Raw genomic sequence first — 23,623 nt, forward strand, 5'->3', positions numbered from 1 at the left:
CAGTGTATTTGAACTCCAGAAGGACTATCTTTATTTAAAACAACAACAAACTGGAATTGGAAGGTTATATCATGTGGGACGGTGAGGAATGTAGTACTTACAGGGTCGGAGAGTTCTGTTTTACAATTTCGGAAGAACTGATAAGAAGGGGATAACAAAATAAGCAGACAATTTTTAACTCCAGAAGAAAAGGTGCTGGGGCACAAGAAAGAAAAAGTGTGTCTCTTGGCTCCACAGTAAATAATATTAACATAATTTTAATAAGTTAAATCCTGAATATCAAGTTAACCTAAAAAGTTAGGAGAGTAAAAAGAGAGAAAATTGGGGAAAGGGAATGTAAAAATACTAAATTCATCTATTCCTTATAAGAAGGTCAGTAGATAATATCCGAGATAGAGTTTGTATAAATATGTAATTTAAACTTTAGAGGAAATGCAAGAAGAAAGATCTAAAGAATTTAAAAGCATTGTGTTTAGGGTGTGGGATTTGATAATGTTGTGACAGGGGGTTCCTATTATTAATTGTAAGTTTCCCAGCAGTATTTCATTTTTTTAATTAAGAACTTATGTTATTTTGATACGAATGAAAGTAATCCCAATGAATATGGAAGCCATTAGATGGTTACGAACGGGGGAGTATTAGATTTTAAGCCTGGTTTGTATTTTAAGCATCAATAATATATTAAGTAGAAAAAAAAAATCAGACCATAAATGCATATGTACAGAAAGATCTCTGGGAGGATATACAAAAATTTGTAGTTAACAGTAGTTAACTCTTGGTGGTAGAATTTTGACTGATTTTAAAAATAATTAATGGTAGTTTATAATTTTTCTATAACAAACTTTTATTACTTACCAAATGCCTGGAAGAAAATGCCTGGAAATCAGAGGCCCCCAGTCAGGAACTGACCAAACGTTGCTTAAGTTTTAGGGCCCCTTACTTGCCTGAAGCAGGCATTTTGGTTCGTAATTTTATTTTCTTTTGCTTAAATAATGCTTATCCCTACACACTGCATAAACTGTAAGCCCCACAAAACCTAGATCTGCCCCTTAGACGTAGGTTCAAATTCCATCCTTGCTACTTACTACTGTGTGATCTCAGACAGCTCAGTTTATAACTTGGGCAACGTCTTTATCATTTCCTTATTTGGAAAATGAACATGCTACACTTCTGTTTCAGAGTCATTGCAAGGATTAGATTACATGCTAAAAATAAAGTGACTTTTACTGGGCCTGGCATATCACAGAAACTCTAAGTGTTAGTTCCTCTCTGTTTAACATAAATTCAAATAATCCAATTTGAAGATGAATTGTATGTTCCTTATGATTGCAGAGCTAGGATCAAATCGCCGCTGAATGTCAAATGAATGTTTTGTCCTGGACCTTGCAGAAGTCTTTAGCATAGCTACTCCAGCAGGCTTCTATGGATGGCCTCATGATCCACTTATGCTTTGCTTATAATTGTATATATTTGGTTTGTTTTGATGGAATTCATGTACTTGGCCTTCTTTACCCATGAATGAGAAAAATCTGGTCATCTGTGAAAACCTTATATAACTGTATTAGTTTCCGAAGACCACTGTAACAAAGTACCACAAACTGTGGGGCTTTAAACACTGAAATTTATTCTCTCAGTCTTGGAGGCTGGAAGTCCTGTCAGCAGGACTGTGATCTCTCCGAAGGTTCTCAGGAAGAATCCTGCCTGCTTCTTCCTAGCTCCTGGTGGCAGGGGCCATCCTTGGCAAACCGTGGTTTGTAGTTGTCACTCTATTTTCTCCCTCCATGATTATCACATGATCTTTTTCTCTGTGGGTGTGTATCTGTGTCCACATTTCTCTCTCTCTCTTTTTTTTTTTTTTTTACAAAGTAACCAGTCAGATTTAGGACTCAGCCTAACATGGGATGACCTCATCTGAACTTGATTACATCTGCAAAGACCCTATATTTCCAAATCAGTTCACATTCACAGGTGCTTGGTGTTGGGACTTCAACATATCTTTGGAGGCTACACAATTTACCCACAACACATACCAACCATCTTAACCATTTAATAGATCTTAAATTAGAAGTGCAAATGCTTCATATTTGATGTTACGCTCTTATACTGAAGACCATGTTATACTGAAGACAGTCCCTTACCTACTCCAACAATATTTTGTCCCAGATTATCGAAGGAATTGCCTTCTGCTTTATATCCGTGTTTTACTCTTTAGAACGTCAAAGGAAAAAAACTGATATTTTTGCGCATATATTCTTTCCGGTTTTTAATTTTATATCAAATAACTGCTAGGTGTATGCTTCAAAAAGAACTAGTATTTTTACTTTTTATCTGTCAAAACACTGAATATCTCCTATATATTTGGTTGCTCTTTCCAGAGCCTTCACATTGGATATTTTTGTGTTTAAAAATATGGCCCTCAGCCCTTATTTTGCTTTGACTGCCAAGTATGGGTTAGGATTTTCACAAGAATGTTTTAAGTTCTCCGGCAACAGGCACTGTGACCTATTTGACAGTGTCTTAGTGCCGAGCATACTCTGGCACGTAGTAGGTGGTTGGCAAATGATTTTCGGTTGAAGGAATGACCCTGGCATGGTGATAACGGAATGTTTGCCTGGAGCTGCAAAATACCCTCTTAAGTTGGTGAGTTTAGGGTAGAGGTGGGGAGTAGAGGATCTATCTTCTGAGGCATCTGTAGACTTGTCCAGAAATGTCCTTGGCATGACTTTTAAACCCAGAGGCATGTAGGTACTGTAATACTTTATTTATTTTTTTAAAAGATTTTATTTATTTATTTGAGAGCGAGAGAGAGAGAGCGCAAGTGGGGTGAGGGGCAGAGGGAGAAGCAAACTAGCTGAGCAGGGAGCCCAATGTGGGTCTCGTACCGGGACTCCAGGATCATGACCTGAGCCGAAGGCAGACGCCCAACCGACTGAGCCACCCAGGCGCCCAGTACTTTAATACTTTAAATACAAAACATTTTTCTTTCAGTCAGGGTCAAAGCAGGAAACAAATGGTAAAACTCCCACGAGGTGATTGGGAGAGTTTCTGGAAGAAAGTACTTAGAAAGATGTGGGCAGCGTAGGGAGAATGAAACAAGGCATGGTGGCTGGGGGTGGGGAGAGGATGATTACCCCCTCTAGGCCTCAAGGCACAGAGAGAAGCAGCAATCACAGAAACCCCAGAAGTCTTTCCAAGGAGGAGCACGGCCACTTCAACTTGCCCAAAGGGACAGAGTCAGAGAGTCAGGTGAACAAATACCTGGTTTCCATTCCTCTCGTTCCTCTAGTCCAGAATGAGAGGAAGGGCCACTTCCATTGGAAGGAAGTGGCCCTTCCACTTTCTGGGCCAGGCCCAAGTGGAAGCCAGAGGAGAAGCAATCACAAAGGGTCCCCTAAAGGGGTGGAAAGGGGAAGAAGGTGAATCTGGAGGGACAAATGGTGAAGACCTAGCAGGGTTTTCTTCTTCATTTTATTGTTTGACATAGATACGAAGCAAAAAGATAAAGAAATACTTGTTAGGCACCATGTACAGGGTATTTATTTAGCGAGCATAGTTAAGGTCTAAAACTTCATGCTAGAGACACCTTGGCTATTTTCCAGCCTAGCACATGTAAAACTGGTATTCTCAATAATGCACCCATTCACTCTTTTTTTTTTTTTTTAAATTTTTTATTGTTATGTTAATCACCATATATTACATCATTAGTTTTTGGTGCAGTGTTCCATGATTCATTGTTTGTTCATAACACCCAGTGCTCCATGCAGAACGTGCCCTCCTCAATACCCATCACCAGGCTAACCCATCCCCCCACCCCCCTCCCCTCTAGAATGCTCAGTTTGTTTTTCAGAGTCCATCATCTCTCATGGTTCGTCTCCCCCTCTGACATACTCCCCTTTTCTTCCTCTCCTGTTATCTTCTTCTTTTTCTTTTTTCTTAAAATATGTTGCGTTATTTGTTTCAGAAGTACAGATCTGTGATTCAACAGTCTTGCACAATTCACAGCGCTCACCATAGCACATACCCTCCCCAATATCTATCACCCAGCCACCCCATCCCTCCCACCCCCAACCACTCCAGTAACACTCAGTTTCTTTCCTGAGATTAAGAATTCCTCATATCAGTGAGGTCATGTGATACATGTCTTTCTCTGATTGACTTATTTCACTCAGCATAACACCCTCCAGTTCCATCCACGTCGTTGCAAATGGCAAGATCTCATTCCTTTTGATGGCTGCATAATATTCCATTGTGTATATATACCACCTCTTCTTTAGCCATTCATCTGTCGATGGGCATCTTGGCTCTTTCCACAGTTTGGCTATGGTGGACATTGCTGCTATAAACATTGGGGTACACGTACCCCTTCGGGTCCCTACATTTGTATCTTTGTGGTAAATACCCAGTAGTGCAATTGCTGGATCGAACGGTAGCTCTAATTTCAACTGTTTGAGGAACCTCCATACTGTTTTCCAGAGGGGTTGCACCAGCTTGCATTCCCACCAACAGTGTAGGAGGGTTCCCCTTTCTCCACATCCCCGCCAACATCTGTCGTTCCCTGACTTGTTAATTTTAGCCATTCTGACGGGTGTGAGGTGGTATCTCATTGAGGTTTTGATTTGGATTTCCCTGATGCCAAGCGATGTTGAGCACTTTTTCATGTGCCTGTTGGCCATTTGGATGTCTTCTTTGGAGAAATGTCTGTTCATGTCTTCTGCCCATTTCTTGATTGGATTATTTGTTCTTTGGGTGTTGAGTTTGATAAGTTCTTTATAGATTTTGGATACTAGCCCTTTATCTGATATGTCATTTGCAAATATTTTCTCCCATTCTGTCGGTTGTCTTTTGGTTTTGTGGACTGTTTCTTTTGCTGTGCAGAAGCTTTTTATCTTGATGAAATCCCAATAGTTCATTTTTGCTCTGGCTTCCCGTGCCTTTGGCGATGTTTCTAGGAAGAAGTTGCTGCGGCTAAGGTCGAAAAGGTTGCTACCTGTGTTCTCCTTTAGGATTTGGATGGACTCCTGTCTCACGTTTAGGTCTTTTAACCATTTGGAGTCTATTTTTGTGTGTGGTGTAAGGAAATGGTCCAGTTTCATTCTTCTGCATGTGGCTGTCCAATTTTCCCAACACCATTTGTTGAAGAGACTGTCTTTTTGCCATTGGACATTCTTTCCTGCTTTGTCAAAATTAAGTTGACCATAGAGTTGAGGGTCCATTTCTGGGCTCTCGATTCTGTTCCATTGATCTATGTGTCTGTTTTGTGCCAGTACCATACTGTCTTGATGATGACAGCTTTGTAATAGAGCTGGAAGTCCGGAATTGTGATGCCGCCAGCTTTGCTTTTCTTTTTCAGTATTCCTCTGGCTATTCTGGGTCTCTTCTGGTTCCATACAAATTTTAGGATTATTTGTTCCATTTCTTTGAAAAAAGTGGATGGTATTTTGATGGGGATTGCATTGAATGTGTAGATTGCTCTAGGTAGCATTGACATCTTCACAATGTTGATTCTCCCAATCCATGAGCGTGGAACGTTTTTCCATTTCTTTGTGTCTTCTTCAATTTCTTTCCTGAGTATTTTATAGTTTTCTGTGTACAGATCCTTTGCCTCTTTGGTTAGATTTATTCCTAGGTATCTAATGGTTTTGGGTGCAATTGTAAATGGGATCGACTCCTTGATTTGTCTCTCTTCTGTCTTGTTGTTGGTGTATAGGAATGCCACTGATTTCTGTGCATTGATTTTATATCCTGCTACTTGACTGAATTCCTGTATGAGTTCTAGCAGTTTTGGGGTGGAGTCTTTTGGGTTTTCCACATACAGTATCATATCATCTGCAAAGAGTGAGAGTTTGACTTCCTCTTTGCCGATTTGGATGCCTTTGATTTCTTTTTGTTGTCTGATTGCTGTGGCTAGGACTTCTAATACTATGTTGAATAGCAGTGGTGAGAGTGGACATCCCTGCCGCGTTCCTGACCTTAGGGGAAAAGCTCTCAGCCTTTCCCCATTGAGAATGATATTCGCTGTAGGTTTTTCATAGATGGCTTTTATGATATTGAGGTATGTACCCTCTATCCCTATACTCTGAAGAGTTTTGATCAAGAAAGGATGTTGTACTTTGTCAAATGCTTTTTCTGCATCTATTGAGAGGATCATATGATTCTTGTTCTTTCTTTTGTTAATATATTGTATCACGTTGATTGATTTGCGGATGTTGAACCAGCCTTGCAGCCCAGGGATAAATCCCACTTGGTCGTGGTGAATAATCCTTTTAATGTACTGTTGGATCCTATTGGCTAGTATTTTGGTGAGAATTTTTGCATTCATGTTCATCAAGGATATTGGTCTGTAATTCTCTTTTTTGATGGGGTCTTTGTCTGGTTTTGGGATCAAGGTAATGCTGGCCTCATAAAATGAGTTTGGAAGTTTCCCTTCCATTTCTATTTTTTGGAACAGTTTCAGGAGAATAGGTATTAATTCTTCTTGAAATGTCTGATAGAATTCCCCTGGGAAGCCATCTGGCCCTGGGCTTTTGTTTCTTGGGAGATTTTTGATGACTGTTTCAATTTCCTTAGTGGTTATAGGTCTGTTCAGGTTTTCTATTTCTTCCTGGTTCAATTTTGGCAGTTGATACATCTCTAGGAATGCACCCATTTCTTCCAGGTTATCTAATTTGCTGGCATAGAGTTGCTCATAATATGTTCTTATAATTGTTTGTATTTCTTTGGTGTTGCTTGTGATCTCTCCTCTTTCATTCATGATTTTGTTGATTTGGGTCATTTCTCTTTTCTTTTTGATCAGTCTGGCCAGGGGTTTATCAATCTTGTTAATTCTTTCAAAGAACCAGCTCCTAGTTTCGTTGATCTGTTCTACTGTTCTTTTGGTTTCTAGTTCATTGATTTCTGCTCTGATCTTTATGATTTCTCTTCTCCTGCTGGGTTTAGGCTTTCTTTGCTGTTCTTTCTCCAGCTCCTTTAGGTGTAGGGTTAGGTTGTGTATTTGAGACCTTTCTTGTTTCTTGAGAAAGGCTTGTATTGCTATATACTTTCCTCTCAGGACTGCCTTTGCTGTATCCCAAAGATTTTGAACAGTTGTGTTTTCATTTTCATTGGTTTCCATGAATTTTTTTAATTCTTCTTTAATTTCTTGGTTGACCCATTCATTCTTTAGTAGGATGCTCTTTAGCCTCCATGTATTTGAGTTCTTTCCGACTTTCCTCTTGTGGTTGAGTTCTAGTTTCAAAGCATTGTGGTCTGAAAATATGCAGGGAATGATCCCAATCTTTTGGTACCGATTGAGACCTGATTTGTGACCTAGGATGTGATCAATTCTGGAGAATGTTCCATGGGCACTAGAGAAGAATGTGTATTCCGTTGCTTTGGGATGGAATGTTCTGAATATGTCTGTGAAGTCCATTTGGTCCAGTGTGTCATTTAAAGTCTTTATTTCCTTGTTGATCTTTTGCTTAGATGATCTGTCCATTTCAGTCAGGGGGGTGTTAAAGTCCCCCAGTATTATTGTATTGTTGTCAATGTGTTTCTTTGCTTTCTTTATTAATTGCCTTATATAATTGGCTGCTCCCATGTTCGGGGCATAGATATTTACAATTGTTAGATCTTCTTGTTGGATAGACCCTTTAAGTAGGATATAGTGTCCTTCCTCATCTCTTATTACAGTCTTTGTTTTAAAATCTAGTTTGTCTGATATAAGGATTGCCACCCCAGCTTTCTTTTGGTGTCCATTAGCATGGTAAATGGTTTTCCACCCCCTCACTTTCAATCTGGGGGTGTCTTTGGGTGTAAAATGAGTCTCTTGCAGACAGCATATTGATGGGTCTTGTTTTTTAATCCAATCTGATAGCCTGTGTCTTTTGATTGGGGCATTTAGCCCATTTACATTCAGGGTAACTATTGAAAGGTATGAATTTAGTGCCATTGTATTACCTGTAAGGTGACTGTTAACTGTCTGTTGTCTGTGTTCGTTTCTGCTCTTTGCTGCTTTTAGGTTCTCTCTTTGCTTAGAGGACCCCTCTCAATATTTCTTGGAGGGCTGGTTTCGTGTTTGCAAATTCCTTTAGTTTTTGTTTGTTCTGGAACCTTTTTATCTCTCCTTCTATTTTCAATGATAGCCTAGCTGGATATAGTATTCTTGGCTGCATATTTTTCTCGTTTAGTGCTCTGAAGATATCTTGCCAGTCCTTTCTGGCCTGCCAGGTCTCTGTGGATAGGTCTGTTGCCAATCTAATGTTTCTACCATTGTAGGTTACATATCTCTTCTCCCGAGCTGCTTTCAGGATTTTCTCTTTGTCTCTGAGACTCGTAAGTTTTACTATTAGATGTCGGGGTGTTGACCTATTTTTATTGATTTTGAGAGGGGTTCTCTGTGCCTCCTGGATTTTAATGCCTGTTTCCTTCCTCACATTAGGGAAGTTCTCTGCTATAATTTGCTCCAATATACCTTCTGCCCCCCCCCTCTCTCTCTTTTTCTTCTGGGATCCCAATTATTCTAATGTTGTTTCGTCTTATCGTATCACTTATCTCTCGAATTCTGCCCTCGTGATCCTGTAGTTGTTTCTCTCTCTTTTTCTCAGCCTCTTTATTTTCCATCATTTGGTCTTCTATATCGCTGATTCTCTCTTCTGCCTCATTTATCCTAGCATTTAGTGCCCCCATTTTTGATTGCACCTCATCAATAGCCTTTTTGATTTCGATTTGGTTAGATTTTAGTTCTTTTATTTCTCCAGAAAGGGTTTCTCTAATAACTTCCACGCTTTTTTCAAGCCCAGCTAGTATCTTTAAAGTCATGATTCTGAACTCTAGGTCCGACATCGTACTAATGTCCGTATTGAGTAGGTCCCTGGCTGACGGTACTACCTCTTGTTCTTTTTGCTGAGGTGATTTCTTTCGTCTTGTCATTTTGTCCAGAGGAGAATAGATGAATGAGAGAACAAAAGGCTAACAGGTTTACAACGTCCCCAGCAAATATACTGTATACAAATCAGAAAAGACCTGAAACCAGGGGAAAAGAAAGGGAAAGAAAGAAAAAAGAAAGAGAAAAAGAAAAAAAAAAAGAAAAAAAAGATAAAAACAAAAACAGAACAATTCAAAAAAGGCAGAATATGATCAAATATGATCAGGCTAGTGCATAGATCAGTGCCACACACTAGATTTTGGGCGTATTTTGGTCTGTTAGAAAAAGTGCCTCCTAAAATTTTAAAGGAAGAAAGACATATATGTACAAAATAAGGGTTGATACAATGAAGGGATGGAAGATGACTATAAAGATGAAAATTATAAAAGATTTTATAAAAGGACTTGGTAAGATAAGTTGTTTGAAAAAAGAAAGAAGATTTAAGGAAAAAAAAAAAGGAAAAAGGGAGAGAATGTGATCAGGCAGGAGACTAGAACAAAGCCATACACTAGTGGTTTAGGGTATATTTTGATCTGTTAGAAGAAACTGTACCTCAAAATTTTAAAGAGAGAACAACTTATATATATATGCCAAAAACAAGGATAACTACTATGAAGGGATAAAATATGACTCTAAAAATGAAAATTTTTTTTTAAAAAAAGGGATTTATAAGATGTTGGTTGAAAAAAGGAAAAAGAAAAATAAAAAAAGTCAACAAAAATTAACTTGGATGAAATAATGAATCATAGTAAAAAAAAAAAAAAAAAAAAAAGAAGCCATGAATCTATGTGCAGTATTCCCCTAGCGCTGGAGTTCTCCTATTCTCCTTGATCGATCAACTTGGTCTTGGCTTGCCGGCTGTTTGTGCTGATCTTCTGGGGGAGGGGCCTGTTGCTGTGGTTTCCAAATGTCTTTGCCGGAGGCGGAATTGCCCCGCCCTTGTCGGTCCGGGCTAAGGAAGCTGCTCCAGTTTGCTCTCAGGAGCTTTTGTTCCCTGCAAGCTCTCGGTACAGCTTTGGAGGACCAGGGCGAAAATGGCGGCCTCCCAGTCTCCGCCCGGAGGAGCCGAGAACTCGGGGCCCCACTCCTCAGTGCGCCCCCAGAGAAAAGCAGTCACTCCCGTGTCCCCGGTCTCTGGCCGCACTCCGTGCTCACCCGGCCTGTGATCGAGCGTTGCTATCTCTGGCACCCGACCCCGCTCGGAGTCTCCAAACCCAGCAGATCCCTGCAGTGTGTTCCCGCACCGCTCCTCCCGGGGAAGGAAGGGGAGTCTCCCCGGATCTGCTGCTTGTTGGGTCCCTGCTGGGGGAGCCGTGCCCCGACTGGGCCGCAGATCACAGTTTGTGGCAACCCAGAGCTGAGAGCCCGCGACTCTGCTCCGTCTCTGCAGCCGGCTTCCCCGCCCCGACACCTGGGAGCTCTGCCGCACTCAGGCACCCCCAGTCTCTCTGTGACCCCAAGGGTCCTGAGACCACACTGTCCCGGGAGGATTCCACCCCCCGCTTAGCCACTGCAGCGACGTCCCTCCGCCGAGCCAACTTCTAAAAGGTCCGATTTTGTGCTCTGCGGCTCTAGCACTTGCCAGAAGCGGCCGGCGGAGGCCCCTCCCCCGCCGTCTATCCTCCCGAATATCGCCTCGGATTCACTTCGCACGCCCTACCTTCCAGTAAGTGGTCGCTTCTCTGTTCAGAGAGTTGTTGCTACTCTCCTGTTCGATCTCCTGTTGAGTTCGTAGGTGTTCAGAATGGTTTTTTCCCTATTCAGCTGAATTCCTGAGACCAGACAAAATCTAGGTCTCCTACTCCTCCGCCATCTTGCTCCGCCCCCCACCCATTCACTCTTTACATGGAGAGTGTGAGGCAGGCACCAGGTACTGTGCTGGTGGTCAAATGAGAGACAGGACATCTGGGCCACTGCCTCTGTAAAGCTCACATTTGAGAGAGGTTGTGAACAATAATAACTAGACAGGAAGCAGGAGAATTACAGGTTGCCAATGTCACGAAACAAACAAATAAGGAAAGAAGATGGAGAATAACTGAGCCACTTTAGAAGACAACAGGGGAATCTCGGAGACACCCAAAGGCAAAGCAGGAGCCAATGCAGTTTATTCAAAGACCGGGTAGTTTATAAGTGTTCAAACACTGGTCAAAGTGATTTAGTGGGTCCCAAATTGCATTTTCTTTGTATATAAGGAGATTGGGACTGGTCAGAGTACATCCCCCATGCTAAGTGAGAGAGTGCTGGTTTTGCGAAACTCTGCCTTCAGTCACCTGTGTGCATGCTGTGTACATGTGCTGGGACTTGGATGTAAAACATATTCCTTAACGTGGCTCACGATCCAACGCCGCAGAGGCTGATGGGACCCAATCCGTCATCCATCTCCACCCTCCAAATCTCTTCCATTGTGCCCTTTGGAACACGTAATTGATCAGTGGCCAACTCCCCTTTTAAGGTAAATTTTCTCTGAACGTTCCTTCTCCTGTCTTATCCTCAAGGAAAGCTGCCATCTCCCGCTGCCCCTGCATGCCAGGCAAAGCTCAGGAGTGGAAAGCGTTTGTCTTCCCTTCCCTCCACAGACCTCAGGGCTCAGCAAAGGGGAAGGTGCATATCTTTCTTGCTCCCCAATGCTGCTTCCAAACTATCTGCATCCTTCTCATTTAAATACATCAAGCCCTTTGAAGTTTATGCCAACAGACTTCATCAATTGCTGCCCATCCTTCTGAGGGTCCTGTGCTGACCTCTGGCTGCTCTGCTCCCCTTCCATTCAGGACTTTAGTAGTTGCTCCCTTTTTTCTTCACCACAGTTACTCTGGGACCGTTCTTGCTGACTCAGTATCTGTTGGTATTCTCTCCCTTACCTTGGCTTCTTAATTCTTTGTCTTCACTTATTTTTTTCCTTCTCTCTCCTCATCTTGTTTACCAACACCCATGGTCTTACCTTTGACATTTATAATCATCAAAAACTCAAATGCTGCCACGATTTCTATATCAATCTTCAGACTCTAACTACCACCTCTTACCCATTTAGCTTACTTACTCTAGTTCTCTTACTCCAGTAATTCTTTGACCTCTTTGAGACCTCTAATTCTTTACTGTTTTCTTTCTATATCAATCATATCCCTCTAATTCTCATTGCTAATGGTTATACAGCTTAGATTTCATAGCCAGTAATTAAAATCACTTTCTTCGGGCGCCTGGGTGGCTCAGTTGGTTAAGCGACTGCCTTCGGCTCAGGTCATGATCCTGGAGTCCCGGGAGCGAGTCCCGCATCGGGCTCCCTGCTCAGCGGGGAGTCTGCTTCTCCCTCTGACCCTCTTCCTTCTCATGCTCTCTATCTCTCATTCTCTCTCTCTCAAATAAATAAATAAAATCTTTAAAAAAATAAAATAAATCACTTTCTTAAAACAAAACAAAACAAAACAAAACAAAAGCACCTCCTCAACAATTATGTATCTCCCTCCTTCCTTCAATTCCTGCTCAGGAAGGCTCCAAGTCTGGTAAATCCCAGCTATTTTCCTATCAATACTTGAGAAAATAAATGTTGCTGGAAAAACCACAACTGTACCAACTGGTCTCACCTTATGCTCATGACCACAAGTCTTAAGCGAGGACTCATCTTGGCCAGGAATCCTACAAACTACCTAGAATGTTTGCTCTCCCGTTCTCTGAAACAGTGATTTTAAACTCTCTCCCTTTCCTGGAGCTCCAACACTCCACCTTCTTTCCTTACTCTGAGCTAATATCCTCAAGGAGAAACTGGGATCAGGCAGGAACTCCCATACTTTCTTATCCCCAAATCTACCACTCTCCTGGCATCTATCCCAGCACACTGTGCTGATTGTCCTGCTACAATAGATGAGCTGCCCCCCCTCAACCCGGAATCACGCTCTCCCTCCTTCCCTCCGTGCTCCCATCTCCTACCCCTGTCTCAGGAACCCAACTCCTACTCTACACTTGCATCTGTCTCCTCTCTCTCTCCGGCTGCATTGGTCTCACTGTCTGTAGAGTTTCATTCTTTCATTCTCCCTGGCACAGGGTCACATTGTAGGAATTTTCTTCCTTAGGTCCCCCAGCCTGTTTCTGGTCTTCTTAACAACAGAATCCTGAAAGAATTGTACCAATATAATTCATTCACCAAATCATTTCTTATTCTTGCTTCAACTTGCCCCAGTAGGGTTTCTGTCTCTATCACCATCCTGGCACTGATACTGAAAATGTATCAAAGTCTCCCTCCTCACCAAACCCAGTGGCTTTACCTGTGTCCTCATCTTGCTCAACTTCCTAAACTATGCAACATTGGTACATACTCCCTCCTCCTTGAAACCCTTACTTCTGGTGGCTTCTGAAATGTCACACTCTAGTGTTTTCCTTCTACCATACTGTCACTCAGTTTGTTTGTTTTTTTTCTGACTTTTCTCCTTCTCCTAATTTTTAACTACCTAGAGCTTCTCCTTCTATCTATACTTTTTGTCTAGGTAGTATCTTGCAGCTCAAAATGTAACACTACCCACACCAAAAATTTCTATCTTCACCCAAGATTGCTCTCCTGGACTGCAGACTCAAATATCTAACGGCCCATGTGATATATCCACCTGGATGTCCAATAGGCATCTCAGGTTGAGAACAGTCAAAACAGAAGCTCTGAATTCACCCACTGAACCCCACACTTGTTTTTCTAACAGTCATACCCATCTCAGAAAACTGCATCTTCAACTACTTAATTACTTACTCCCCAAACCTAGAAATCATTCTTGCTTTCTTTTTTCCCCTCTATCATCTATTTCCAATTTTTAGCAAGTCTTTTCTCTCTCTCCAAATGTTTTATTTCTTACATCAACATCATTACCTGCCTGGCAGTAAAAGTTTGTCTTCTCTTCTTTGAGTTATTTCAGGTTATCAGTGTCCTGATTTCCTTGCTTCCCTCTTTTCTCACTACAATCTATTTTGCAAGTGAAAGTTGTTTTTCAACACGTAAATCAGAGAATATCGTTGGCTTACTTAATAATCTTTAGTGGCTTATGATTGAATTTAAAATAAAATCCCAGGGGCGCCTGGGTGTCTCAGTTGTTTAAGCGACTGCCTTCAGCTCGGGTCATGATCCCAGGGTCCTGGGATCGAGCCCCGCATTGGGCTCTCTGTTCAGCGGGGAGGCTGCTTCTCCCTCTCCCTCTGCCTGCTGCTTTCCCTGCTTGGCTCTCTCTCAATCTCTCTGTCAAATAAATAAAATCTTAAAAAATAAAATCCCAAATCCTTAACCTGGCAAAAAGGTCCTCCTTGATCTGGCCCCTGCTTCCCTCTCTGTCACCTCTTACTATTCTTGCCTTCTCTCATGGAGCTCCAATCCCCTGACTTTTCTGTGCCTTTGACATGCTAAATGTTATGTTTTCCCTCCTTCAAGTTCAGCTTGAAACTTTCCTCCCCATATCTCCACCAGTTTTTCTTGTAACTAAGATCTTAGCTTAGTTGCTATTTCCTTATAGAGGTCTTCTCTGAACCCCAATCCAAATTAACCCCCAAGATGTCCTTTACCACATCCCTTTGATTTATTGCACTGTAGTTTAATCACTATTTGATGTCTTGTTTATTTGTGTTGTCTATCCTTTGCATTAGGCTGTTGGCTTCATGAAAATAGCATTCAGCTCTCCGAACCTTCACAATGCCTTCCACGGTGTAATCCTGTAATGCATTTTGATATACCAGTGAATGGGTTGGGGTTCCCTCTGTTCAGCCTGTTCCATTGTTCTCTCCTTCCACACAGCAGGTGCACTAGAGAAACTCCCAAGTCCAAATCCAGTGGCTAGAAATTTCTTGTCCTATTCTCTCTTTCTCTTTTCAAATTCTAAACTGGTGGATGGGATGCTTGTTCATTCAGCTTGGATCAGGTAAGCACTCTGGTCTACTGAGCCATAATCAGGAGTGCAATTATGGACATACTGCATAAATATGGCTTCTGGGCGACCAACTACTATGGATAGAACCGTCAAGGGAAGGAGATGTTGTTAAAGGGTCCACTGTGAACGGGGTAGGCATTTCAAAATTATCTTTGTGACCCAAGCTAAATTCTTTCATGCCTCATGTCTTTACACCTCTTGTTTTATCTGTCTGGCTTGCCTCTGTTTGACACCACTGCTTCCTCTCCAGCTATGTCTCAACAGCCCTTGTCTATCCTTGATGACTGACTTCTAACATTCTCACCGAGTCTTATTTGTGTTAGTTGCTCCTATATCTGGGCCCCCTTTGTAAGCTGTATATACCTATATCATAAGACTAATGGCTTTGCTACAGAATTTTGTCAACATGCCTGTCTTGCCAACTAAACATATTGCTCTTTAAGGCTATAGGTCATGTCATAATTTTTGCACATCCATGGCTGGGCAGGGTACAAGGCCCTAGTTAGTACAATTTCTTCACGTGTGGCAGAGCAAGTAGGCAGGCAGAAAATTAAATTCCGAGTAAATTTGGTAGCAGTGAATGGAACAGTAGAACCAAGGAGGTAATGTAAAAGAGGGTGAGGGAAAGGAAGTTTTTTGATTTATGCATGAAAAGATTTGGGGAGCATGACATTGGAACAGAAACTTCGTGAGTCAGAGAGAGAAATAATAAGCTGGATTTATTGAGAGAAGAAAGGGGCATGTTGGGGACACAGAAGCCTTTTGTTGCCAAGCAATTCTCTTTCAACATCTCCCCAAAACATCTGAGAAAAATATATCAGAAATGGGATCAATTTATAAAACTACATGAAGTCAGTAATATAAATTGAGAATTATAAATCACTGTTTTATGTGTTCTTTTCAGTGGCAATAGTTCTAAATTATCAAGTTATATACGCAACAATGACCTCATAGTTGCCGAAGGTGAGTTTTTGCTACTGACAAGGGACGAACTTCCATTTGAAATTTAATGAAAGGTATATTAGAATAAAAAGAAATAAAGATATGTTAATTAAAATAATCGAATGAATAAAAAATTAAGAAAAAAAAACAAAGAAAAAGGAAAAAGAGTATGATCTGCATGGATACCAGCCCCCATGGTCCAGTCTTTTAATGGCTTTGGCATCGTGCTTAAGGGAACCCCAGTCAGACTGTGTGGATCTGAATCTGGCTGTGATGCTTCCTACATGTGAACGGGGATAATTTGCTCAACCTCCCTAAGCCTCTCATTTGTAACATTAGGTTTTTGAGAGGATTAATTGAGAAAAAGTCATCTAAAGGTTGTATTAGTCAAATCTTTTGGGTTGAAAGAAATTCAACAAAAATTAGTCCAATTAAAAAATAAAAGAAAACATACTGACTCATGTAACTGTGAAGACCAAGCAGAGTTAGGAACAGGGACTCACACAGTATTTAACGTAGGTTTTTCTGTGGGATTAAATCTCAAGCAAATTTTACTGTGTACACAAAGAGAGGGAGGCCGGGAGCCCCCACCGTGTATTCTTATATCTTATAACCCAAAGGGAGCTGAGATCCTCTCTTACAGTTTCCAGAAAGACTCTGATTACCCCAGCCTAGGTCACGTGCCTGTCCCTACACTAAGCACTATCTCCTGAGGAGCGGCGAACTGCAGGGGAAGGGTGGTCTTACATGCATCTCTAGGAATGGGTGGAGCAGAAAAGATGGTTCCCTGAAGAAAGGAATAAGGGTAGACAAAAGCACAGCATTCACCACTGAGTAAATTGCCTCATCTGTGAGAAAAGGGTTTGTAAAGAAAATGTGTATAGTAAACAGATAGAAAATGTTACCATTTTTCTCTCTCCCTTCTCCCCGCTCTCCCCTTTCCTTTCTTCCTTCTATTTACTCTCCAAATTTTCTCTTGATGATTTGAATCAAACTGCATTTTTACTTAGAAATCATTTTAATTCTGCGTCTCTCTCTCTCTGGGGCTGAAACTTTACAGTGATTCTCATTACGAAGTTATGTGGTGTGATAACTTTCTGTGGTGCATTATCATCTTTGTATTGGGCAAACAGAAATTAAGTTGTAGAAGCCAAAGGAGTCAAGTTTAATAAATATAATTCTTCCTCACAGGAGTCATGGTGTCAACATTTACAAATATTCCTGCTCCGATGCTGTTAGGTAGGTGGCAAAATATTGGAATAATTTGTTTCATCTAAAATATTTAGAGATTATTTTGTCTAAAAGACAAAAATAAGCAAAGTCGAAGCGGGAACTTGTTCTCTTCTCACTGGTCTAACAGCATGCTGTCTGAGTTAAGCTAGGCACCTTCAGTGTGGACCCCAACTGGTAGAGTATTAATTGGGAACTTTTTAAACCAAGCAGTAAATTTCCATTGCACACCCTTCAACCTGTAATTTTAAATCTTTGTAATATGAGCATATATGATAATATTAAAACATTTTGCTCACGGCGTTCCTTTCAAGACAGATTCCCATCATGTTTTATAAACACTAGCTCATTAACTTTCACAAAAGCCCTTTGAGGTATGCTTTCACATTTTTTTTCTTGTTGCTCCAACTTCAAGGAAGTCTACATTTTCCCCCAAACTTGAAGAACATTGTTTTCATTTTTTGTAGGGATTTTCTGAATGAAATATCCCTAAAATCGACCTTTTAATATAATAAGATATTAGATGTAGAATTATTTCCTCTGTTAACTGTAGGCATGTTTTGGGTATTTTGAAAAATCAGCAAGGAGTTTCTTCTGATATTTAAAGAGAAAATACTGGCAGCTAATGAGAAGAAGGAATTCTAATCTTCAATTTATGTGTGTAGCTGGATGAGACTGGAGTTGGTAGGGGTACAAATGTGTTGTATGTGACCAGGTGAACACGTTGATTTCTTTCTCTGAACCTCCTCCTTAAAAAGACAGATACTGGCAGCCACAAGGAAGAGCCTTGAAATGGAAGCTATGCCAGTGAGAAAATGTCATATTATAGATTTTATTTTTATTTGCAAATTCTTCCCCGTTGTCTTGGTTCAGTTGGGGAACCAGAAAAAAAAAAAAAACAAACAGGATCACCTCACTTTCTTACCTGGGCAATCTTCACAGAACATCAGTCGGGGTTTGTGCAAATAAAACCTCCCTAGGACAAGGTTATGAGGTGCAATGTTTTAATACAGGAATAGTACCACAAAATTACAAAAATGTAGCACAAAGATACATGAAAAATTCTGACATTTTAAAAGCACTGGATATTTAAAAAAAATTAAAGCACATGATATAGACAAGGATAAAGAAACAATTTGATTTAATTAGAAATGCATGTGACTGGAAGCTCCGAGCTGGGTAAATCTGACTAGCAGGTCTTTAACTCATAGCTAGTCATGGCAAACACCTGGAGCTGTCTTTTTCTGCAAAGTAAGTAGGTAGCTGCCATGATCCAAGGACCTACTCTAGCTCCAACATGGACTGGAAAGTACTAGTGGGCAAATGACTTAGTCTATCCTCTGCTTCCTCATTTGTAAAATGGAAGCCTGACCTGCCTTAAGTTTCTCACCTCCTGACTGTACAATGAAATAGAGTTATGCATATGAACGCCCTTCACAAAATAGAAATCCATTCAAATTTATCATTATTATTAAAGATGAGTGAAATAGATAATTACTCACAGGATCACATGCTAGTCTTAGAATGTCTAAGAAATCCACCATTGGGAGTCATCATTTGGAAGTTCATCATATGGAGTATCAGCCACATTCTGTCGTTATTGCTTTATCTCTTTGTTCTTAAATTTATCCTCAGTACCTTCTCTACCTTGTACTCTACTGCCCATTCCTGCACTTTTTATTCAGTTACCTATTAAATATTCATCCATTCATTTTTTTTAAAGCCAATACATCCTGAGCTCTTTCTGTGTGCCGGGTAGTATATCCTTTTGTATATTTTTGCGTTCATATAAAGTTTTAAGTGTGATTACTTAATCCCTGCAAACTGTCATATTCACACATTCAAATTTCCATTCTTCTAATTTTCCATAGCTAATGATTTTGTGCTCAAGCCATTCTCAACTGAGGCTACCATTTTTCCTTTTTCGTGTGCTTTCTCTCCATTTCTTTCTCTACTTTAATTCCTTATGTCTCTTTCTTGTAATCCACTAGACAGATTCAAAAAATATTTACTGAATAACCTACTAGAAGGCTAGGTGTTAACTGCTGGGATGAGAATCCTTGGAGAGCTTACCCTTTACTCCCTTTAGAGAGCTTACTGGGGATGAGTAAGACAATTCTGATCTATAGCAAAACATAATCAGGCTTTGATAAAGGTATACGTTAGGAGTAATAGAAACACAGTGGAGAGTCAACTCAATCAGACCGACAGATGAAGAGAAGAGTCCTGAAGACAGATACATAAGCTAAGGTTTGAAGGATGACTAGCATTTGACGAAACAAATATGATGGTAAAGGCATTCTAGGGAATATCAGGTAAAGGCAAAGAAGGGTGTAGGTCCTTTTAAGGATATACGAGTAGATTGATTAATATGGCTGGAGAAAAAAATAGGCCCTGTTTAGGGGATATATGGGGTATAAGTTTCTGGGGCCAAAAAACAGCTGGCTTCTTGTGTCCTCACCTAGTCTGTCTCTGGCACGTGCAGACAGAGAGAGAGAGAGAGAGAGAGAGCTCTGGTGTCTCTTCCCCTTATAAGAATTCCAGTCCAACGAGATTAGGGCTCCATCCCTATGACCCAATTTCACCTCAATTACTCCTTTAAAGACCTTTTTTCCAAATACAAACACTTTGGGGTTTAGGGCTTCCATATGTAAATTACAGATACACAATTCAGTCATTAATGCACAGGATGAAATTAATAGCTCCAAATAAATTAAAATGATGTAGTTATAGTAATTTCTCTATTCATTATAACTGTGGCTGTCCTCTGCTCTGCCACATTCAAAAGGGAAGGAAATTCCAAAGGCAAAGCTTTATATTGGAAAATCTTTTGGATCACATTGGGGTCCCGGTATCAACTGGAGGCCCTTGGCTGAGTGTTAGAAGTCTGATAGCCATTCCCTTGCCATACCTCTACTTCATGAGTTCTTCCCTATCTCAGTAACTTTTTTTGCCACCCCTAAGGGAGATGTTTCCCTGATCATGAAACTCACAAGAGCAGTGATTCTTATTTCGCCTGTTCTGATGAGGGGTAAGCATGACAATCACCATACTATAAACCACACTAAAACACTAAGACTCTCCAATTGAGACAAACAAGAGGTCTCCACCTCAAACTTCTTCACACACTGGAAGCTCAGGCTCACTCCTTCTCTGGTACTTGCAAAACTCACAAAGTACTTTCACGGACATTACCATTTGAAGCTCATATTATTTTTGTGAGATACATAGAAAAAAATATCCCAAATTTTACAAAAGAATAAAGAGCTTTCCTAATTAGTGGAGGCAGAATCTAAACCCAGTTCTTCTAATTACAAACCCAGTATTTCTTAGAATTCACTGATGAATATTCTATTGATGACTTTTCATTCAGAAGCTTGTTGCTTTTTCAATTTCTTTTAACTTTCTACCCAACTCTAAAGGAAGAAATATGATCAAAGGAAAAAACAAATGCCAGAGAGTTTTTAATTATAATTATTTTAAAAATAATTATTATTTCTTTTCTAGAAGGAAAGGCAGTTACCAAAATTGAGATCCAGAATTCAACCAGTCTTCAAGGAGGCTTAATATTCTCTGATATACTTTATAGTAACCTTGATAAAAATTCAGGCTTATAGAAATTCTCCACTTGAAATATTCCTGTGTTTACCCTATATCTACATCTGGAGTATAATCCATTCTTATTAGAATGCTAAGCAAAATGTGACTTTGTCTACCCCTCCAGCTTTGCCACTTTTGTACTCCAACTTTGATGTTCTTCTTCAAAGCCAACCTGATTTTTTTATATCCCAATACCTATTTATCCTTCAGGAATCAATTCTAACATTACCATCATTTGAGAAATTTATCCTTGGGTACTTCAAAAGAATTGAATTGTGTTTTCCTCCCTACCCATTTAACAATTTTTTCCCTCTCTCACCATGAAGAAGGGCCCAAGAGGCTGGACATTCTGTTCCATGCATTTTTATATTCCAACACCTTACTTTAGATACTGAATAATGTTGTTTAAAACCAGGAATGAATGAACTTAACACAGTGATGCAGGTTGGGTGCACAGAGGCAACATATTGTCAAGATGTAAAAGAACAAGCTTTAGAACCAGATCTAGATTTGAATCCCACTTTTGACACTGATTAGCTAATATTAACCATGGAAAAATGACCCTACCTCTCTCTGTTTCAACATCTGTGTCATAGGGATAAGTTAGGGAGTCTAAAATGCTGAGCACTGTGCTGAACATATTAAGGATCTAACATATGTCAGGCATTGTTTTAATTTTAATAACTGTATTTATTGAGAGAATAGCTAATAGAGTACAGTTGGTTTACAGCAGCTGTAAGCAAGGAGGATGGACCAAAGAGTGCAGAGAAAGAAGTTTCACATGGTGTGCCATACTACAACCCTTTGGGAAACTGCTATCCCAGCAGGCAACCCAGGCTTTATGATGGATGAGGTGGCAGCAGAAAGACCTGAAGTGAAACCAAGCGGCAAATGAAACTGGATTTGCTTAAAAAAATGCTATTAATCACCTCTAATCCAAATCTAGGGGAGATCTGTATGGGATAGCCTTGTAGCTACTGGTCACCTGATGAGTTTTGTAGTTACAACTGCCCACAAAGCTACTGATTACAGCTAGTTTAATTCTTTTAAACACAAAGTATACAGAATATTTATTAAGTTCTCCCCACCCATTCTTTATCATCACCCTCTTATCCACAAAAACCAGTCATTTAAGCCTTTATGGGGGGGGGGGCTCCGCAGAAGATTGTGCCCTTTATTAAAGAATAAGATATTTGGAAAGAAAATTAAACACTTCTGAAAGCATATGTAGACATTCCTTTGTGTTTGTCTTTTCTCACTTCTGTTTTACAGAATTAAAATTTTTGCTATCAATGCTAAATAATGTCTTTCATAGCATTTAAATCTTAGCAATGTAAATACAACAAAACTGCCATACAATCTGTAGCAATTTATCTTATGATTGTAGCTGGACTAGTTTTTAACAAACCTTAGCATTTTACTCTTTAAAGTATTTGCTAACAAATTAATATTATAAATCAAGTATCAGGTTGGAAATTGGACATATTTAAGAGGAGACTGTTCACTAGAGGAGATTTAAAATATTCACTTATATATGGTATGTAGTCAGGGACAATAAACCCCATCACCATCTTCTCAATATCAGTCTTTGATGACTCTCTGTTCTACTTGAAAATACTATTAGACAAACACATTAAGTTAATATCCAATCTTGGGAAAATAAAATACACAATTGTACACCCAAAACATGTGAAATAATTTTTGTACATTTAGAGATTATCAGAAAAACAAAAGTGAGTATTTTTATTTTTATTTAGCTCTTCATTTTTATTGCTGTCTAGTTGACACACAAGTTTACATGTTTCAGGTGTACAAAATGGTGATTCTACAACTCTATACATTGTCCTATGCTCACCAGAAATAATTTTAAATTATTTGTACATTTTAGAGGGCAAATGGTGTGGAAAAAGAAAGAGAAAAGAAAAGAAAGAAAAAAATTCACTTTCTTGACCTGCTTTAAATAAACTTCCACCTTACTGACACTGCAAAATGGCTGTTTATTCATGATTAGAGGCAACATCTAAGCTTTTCCTGCCCTCCCTGTCAGGGAAAGGGTTCCTAACTGCACTCTCACATGTAATTATTTTCCAAGGGGGCAGAATCCCTGATCTGAGGGGACTCTCTCTCATTCAGTGGTCCGTGCTGGGGAGTGGCCTGGCTGGGAGCCCTTAGTATCTTGCTTGGGTAACCTAAGGCCCTGGAAATCACTTTGCCCCAAGACCTCCCCTCTCCTTGTCCGGAAGTGGCTCCCGGACTGTCTCGCCTGTGTGGGTGCGTGTGTGCGCGTGCGTGCAAGTGCGTGTGCGTGCGTGCAAGTGCGTGTGCGTGTGTGCGTGCGTATAGCTGATCTCCTGTCCTAACTTCTCTGGTGCGCTAAGACCAGAGCAGCTGAAGCTCCAGCATATTCCCCGCAGGACCTCTTACACAGCCAGGCCACATGATACTGGGGCACGGGGGACGGGTGGGGTGGAAGGAAAGAGATGGATGTACAGTACAGTGAGAATCAACCCAGGTTACCGTGTCCGCCTGATTGCTGGTCACATTTTAAAGGTAAGTGAGAAGGCAGCGATGAGTTTTGAGATAAGGCTTTCATAATTGGAATAAATTAGAAATCACTGGTTCTTTAAAAAGGCAAATGACAGTAATAAATCAAGCTTAGAGTGAGAGAAGGGGAAAGAAAGAGAAAATTAATTCTGATTTGAAGCTCATCTGAAGCTTCTCAAAATTGTCAGTTTAAATGCTACTTTGCTTTTTAAATCTCCTTTAAGGAGAGGTTACTATACAAGAAACTAGCCTTTACCACATTTCTTTCGAAATGCATATCTTCCGCAGAGTCCTCCCTGTGTGTTGGAGGGCTGGTTGTGGGGGCCGGGGGGCTGGGGAAGCTGGACTCCGCAGGACTCCATCTTCCCAGTAGATTTCTGAAGAAAGGATTGTCTGAACAAAATTAAAAAAAAGATGGGTACAAAACTGCTATAGGTGTCAGAGAGATGACCTAGATTCGATTAAAAGGTAAATCCCACTACACATTTAAAAAACCTATGAAGCTAAAGAAAGG

This window comes from Zalophus californianus, chromosome 9 (assembly GCF_009762305.2).
Source record: "Zalophus californianus isolate mZalCal1 chromosome 9, mZalCal1.pri.v2, whole genome shotgun sequence".
Lineage (NCBI taxonomy): Eukaryota > Metazoa > Chordata > Mammalia > Carnivora > Otariidae > Zalophus > Zalophus californianus.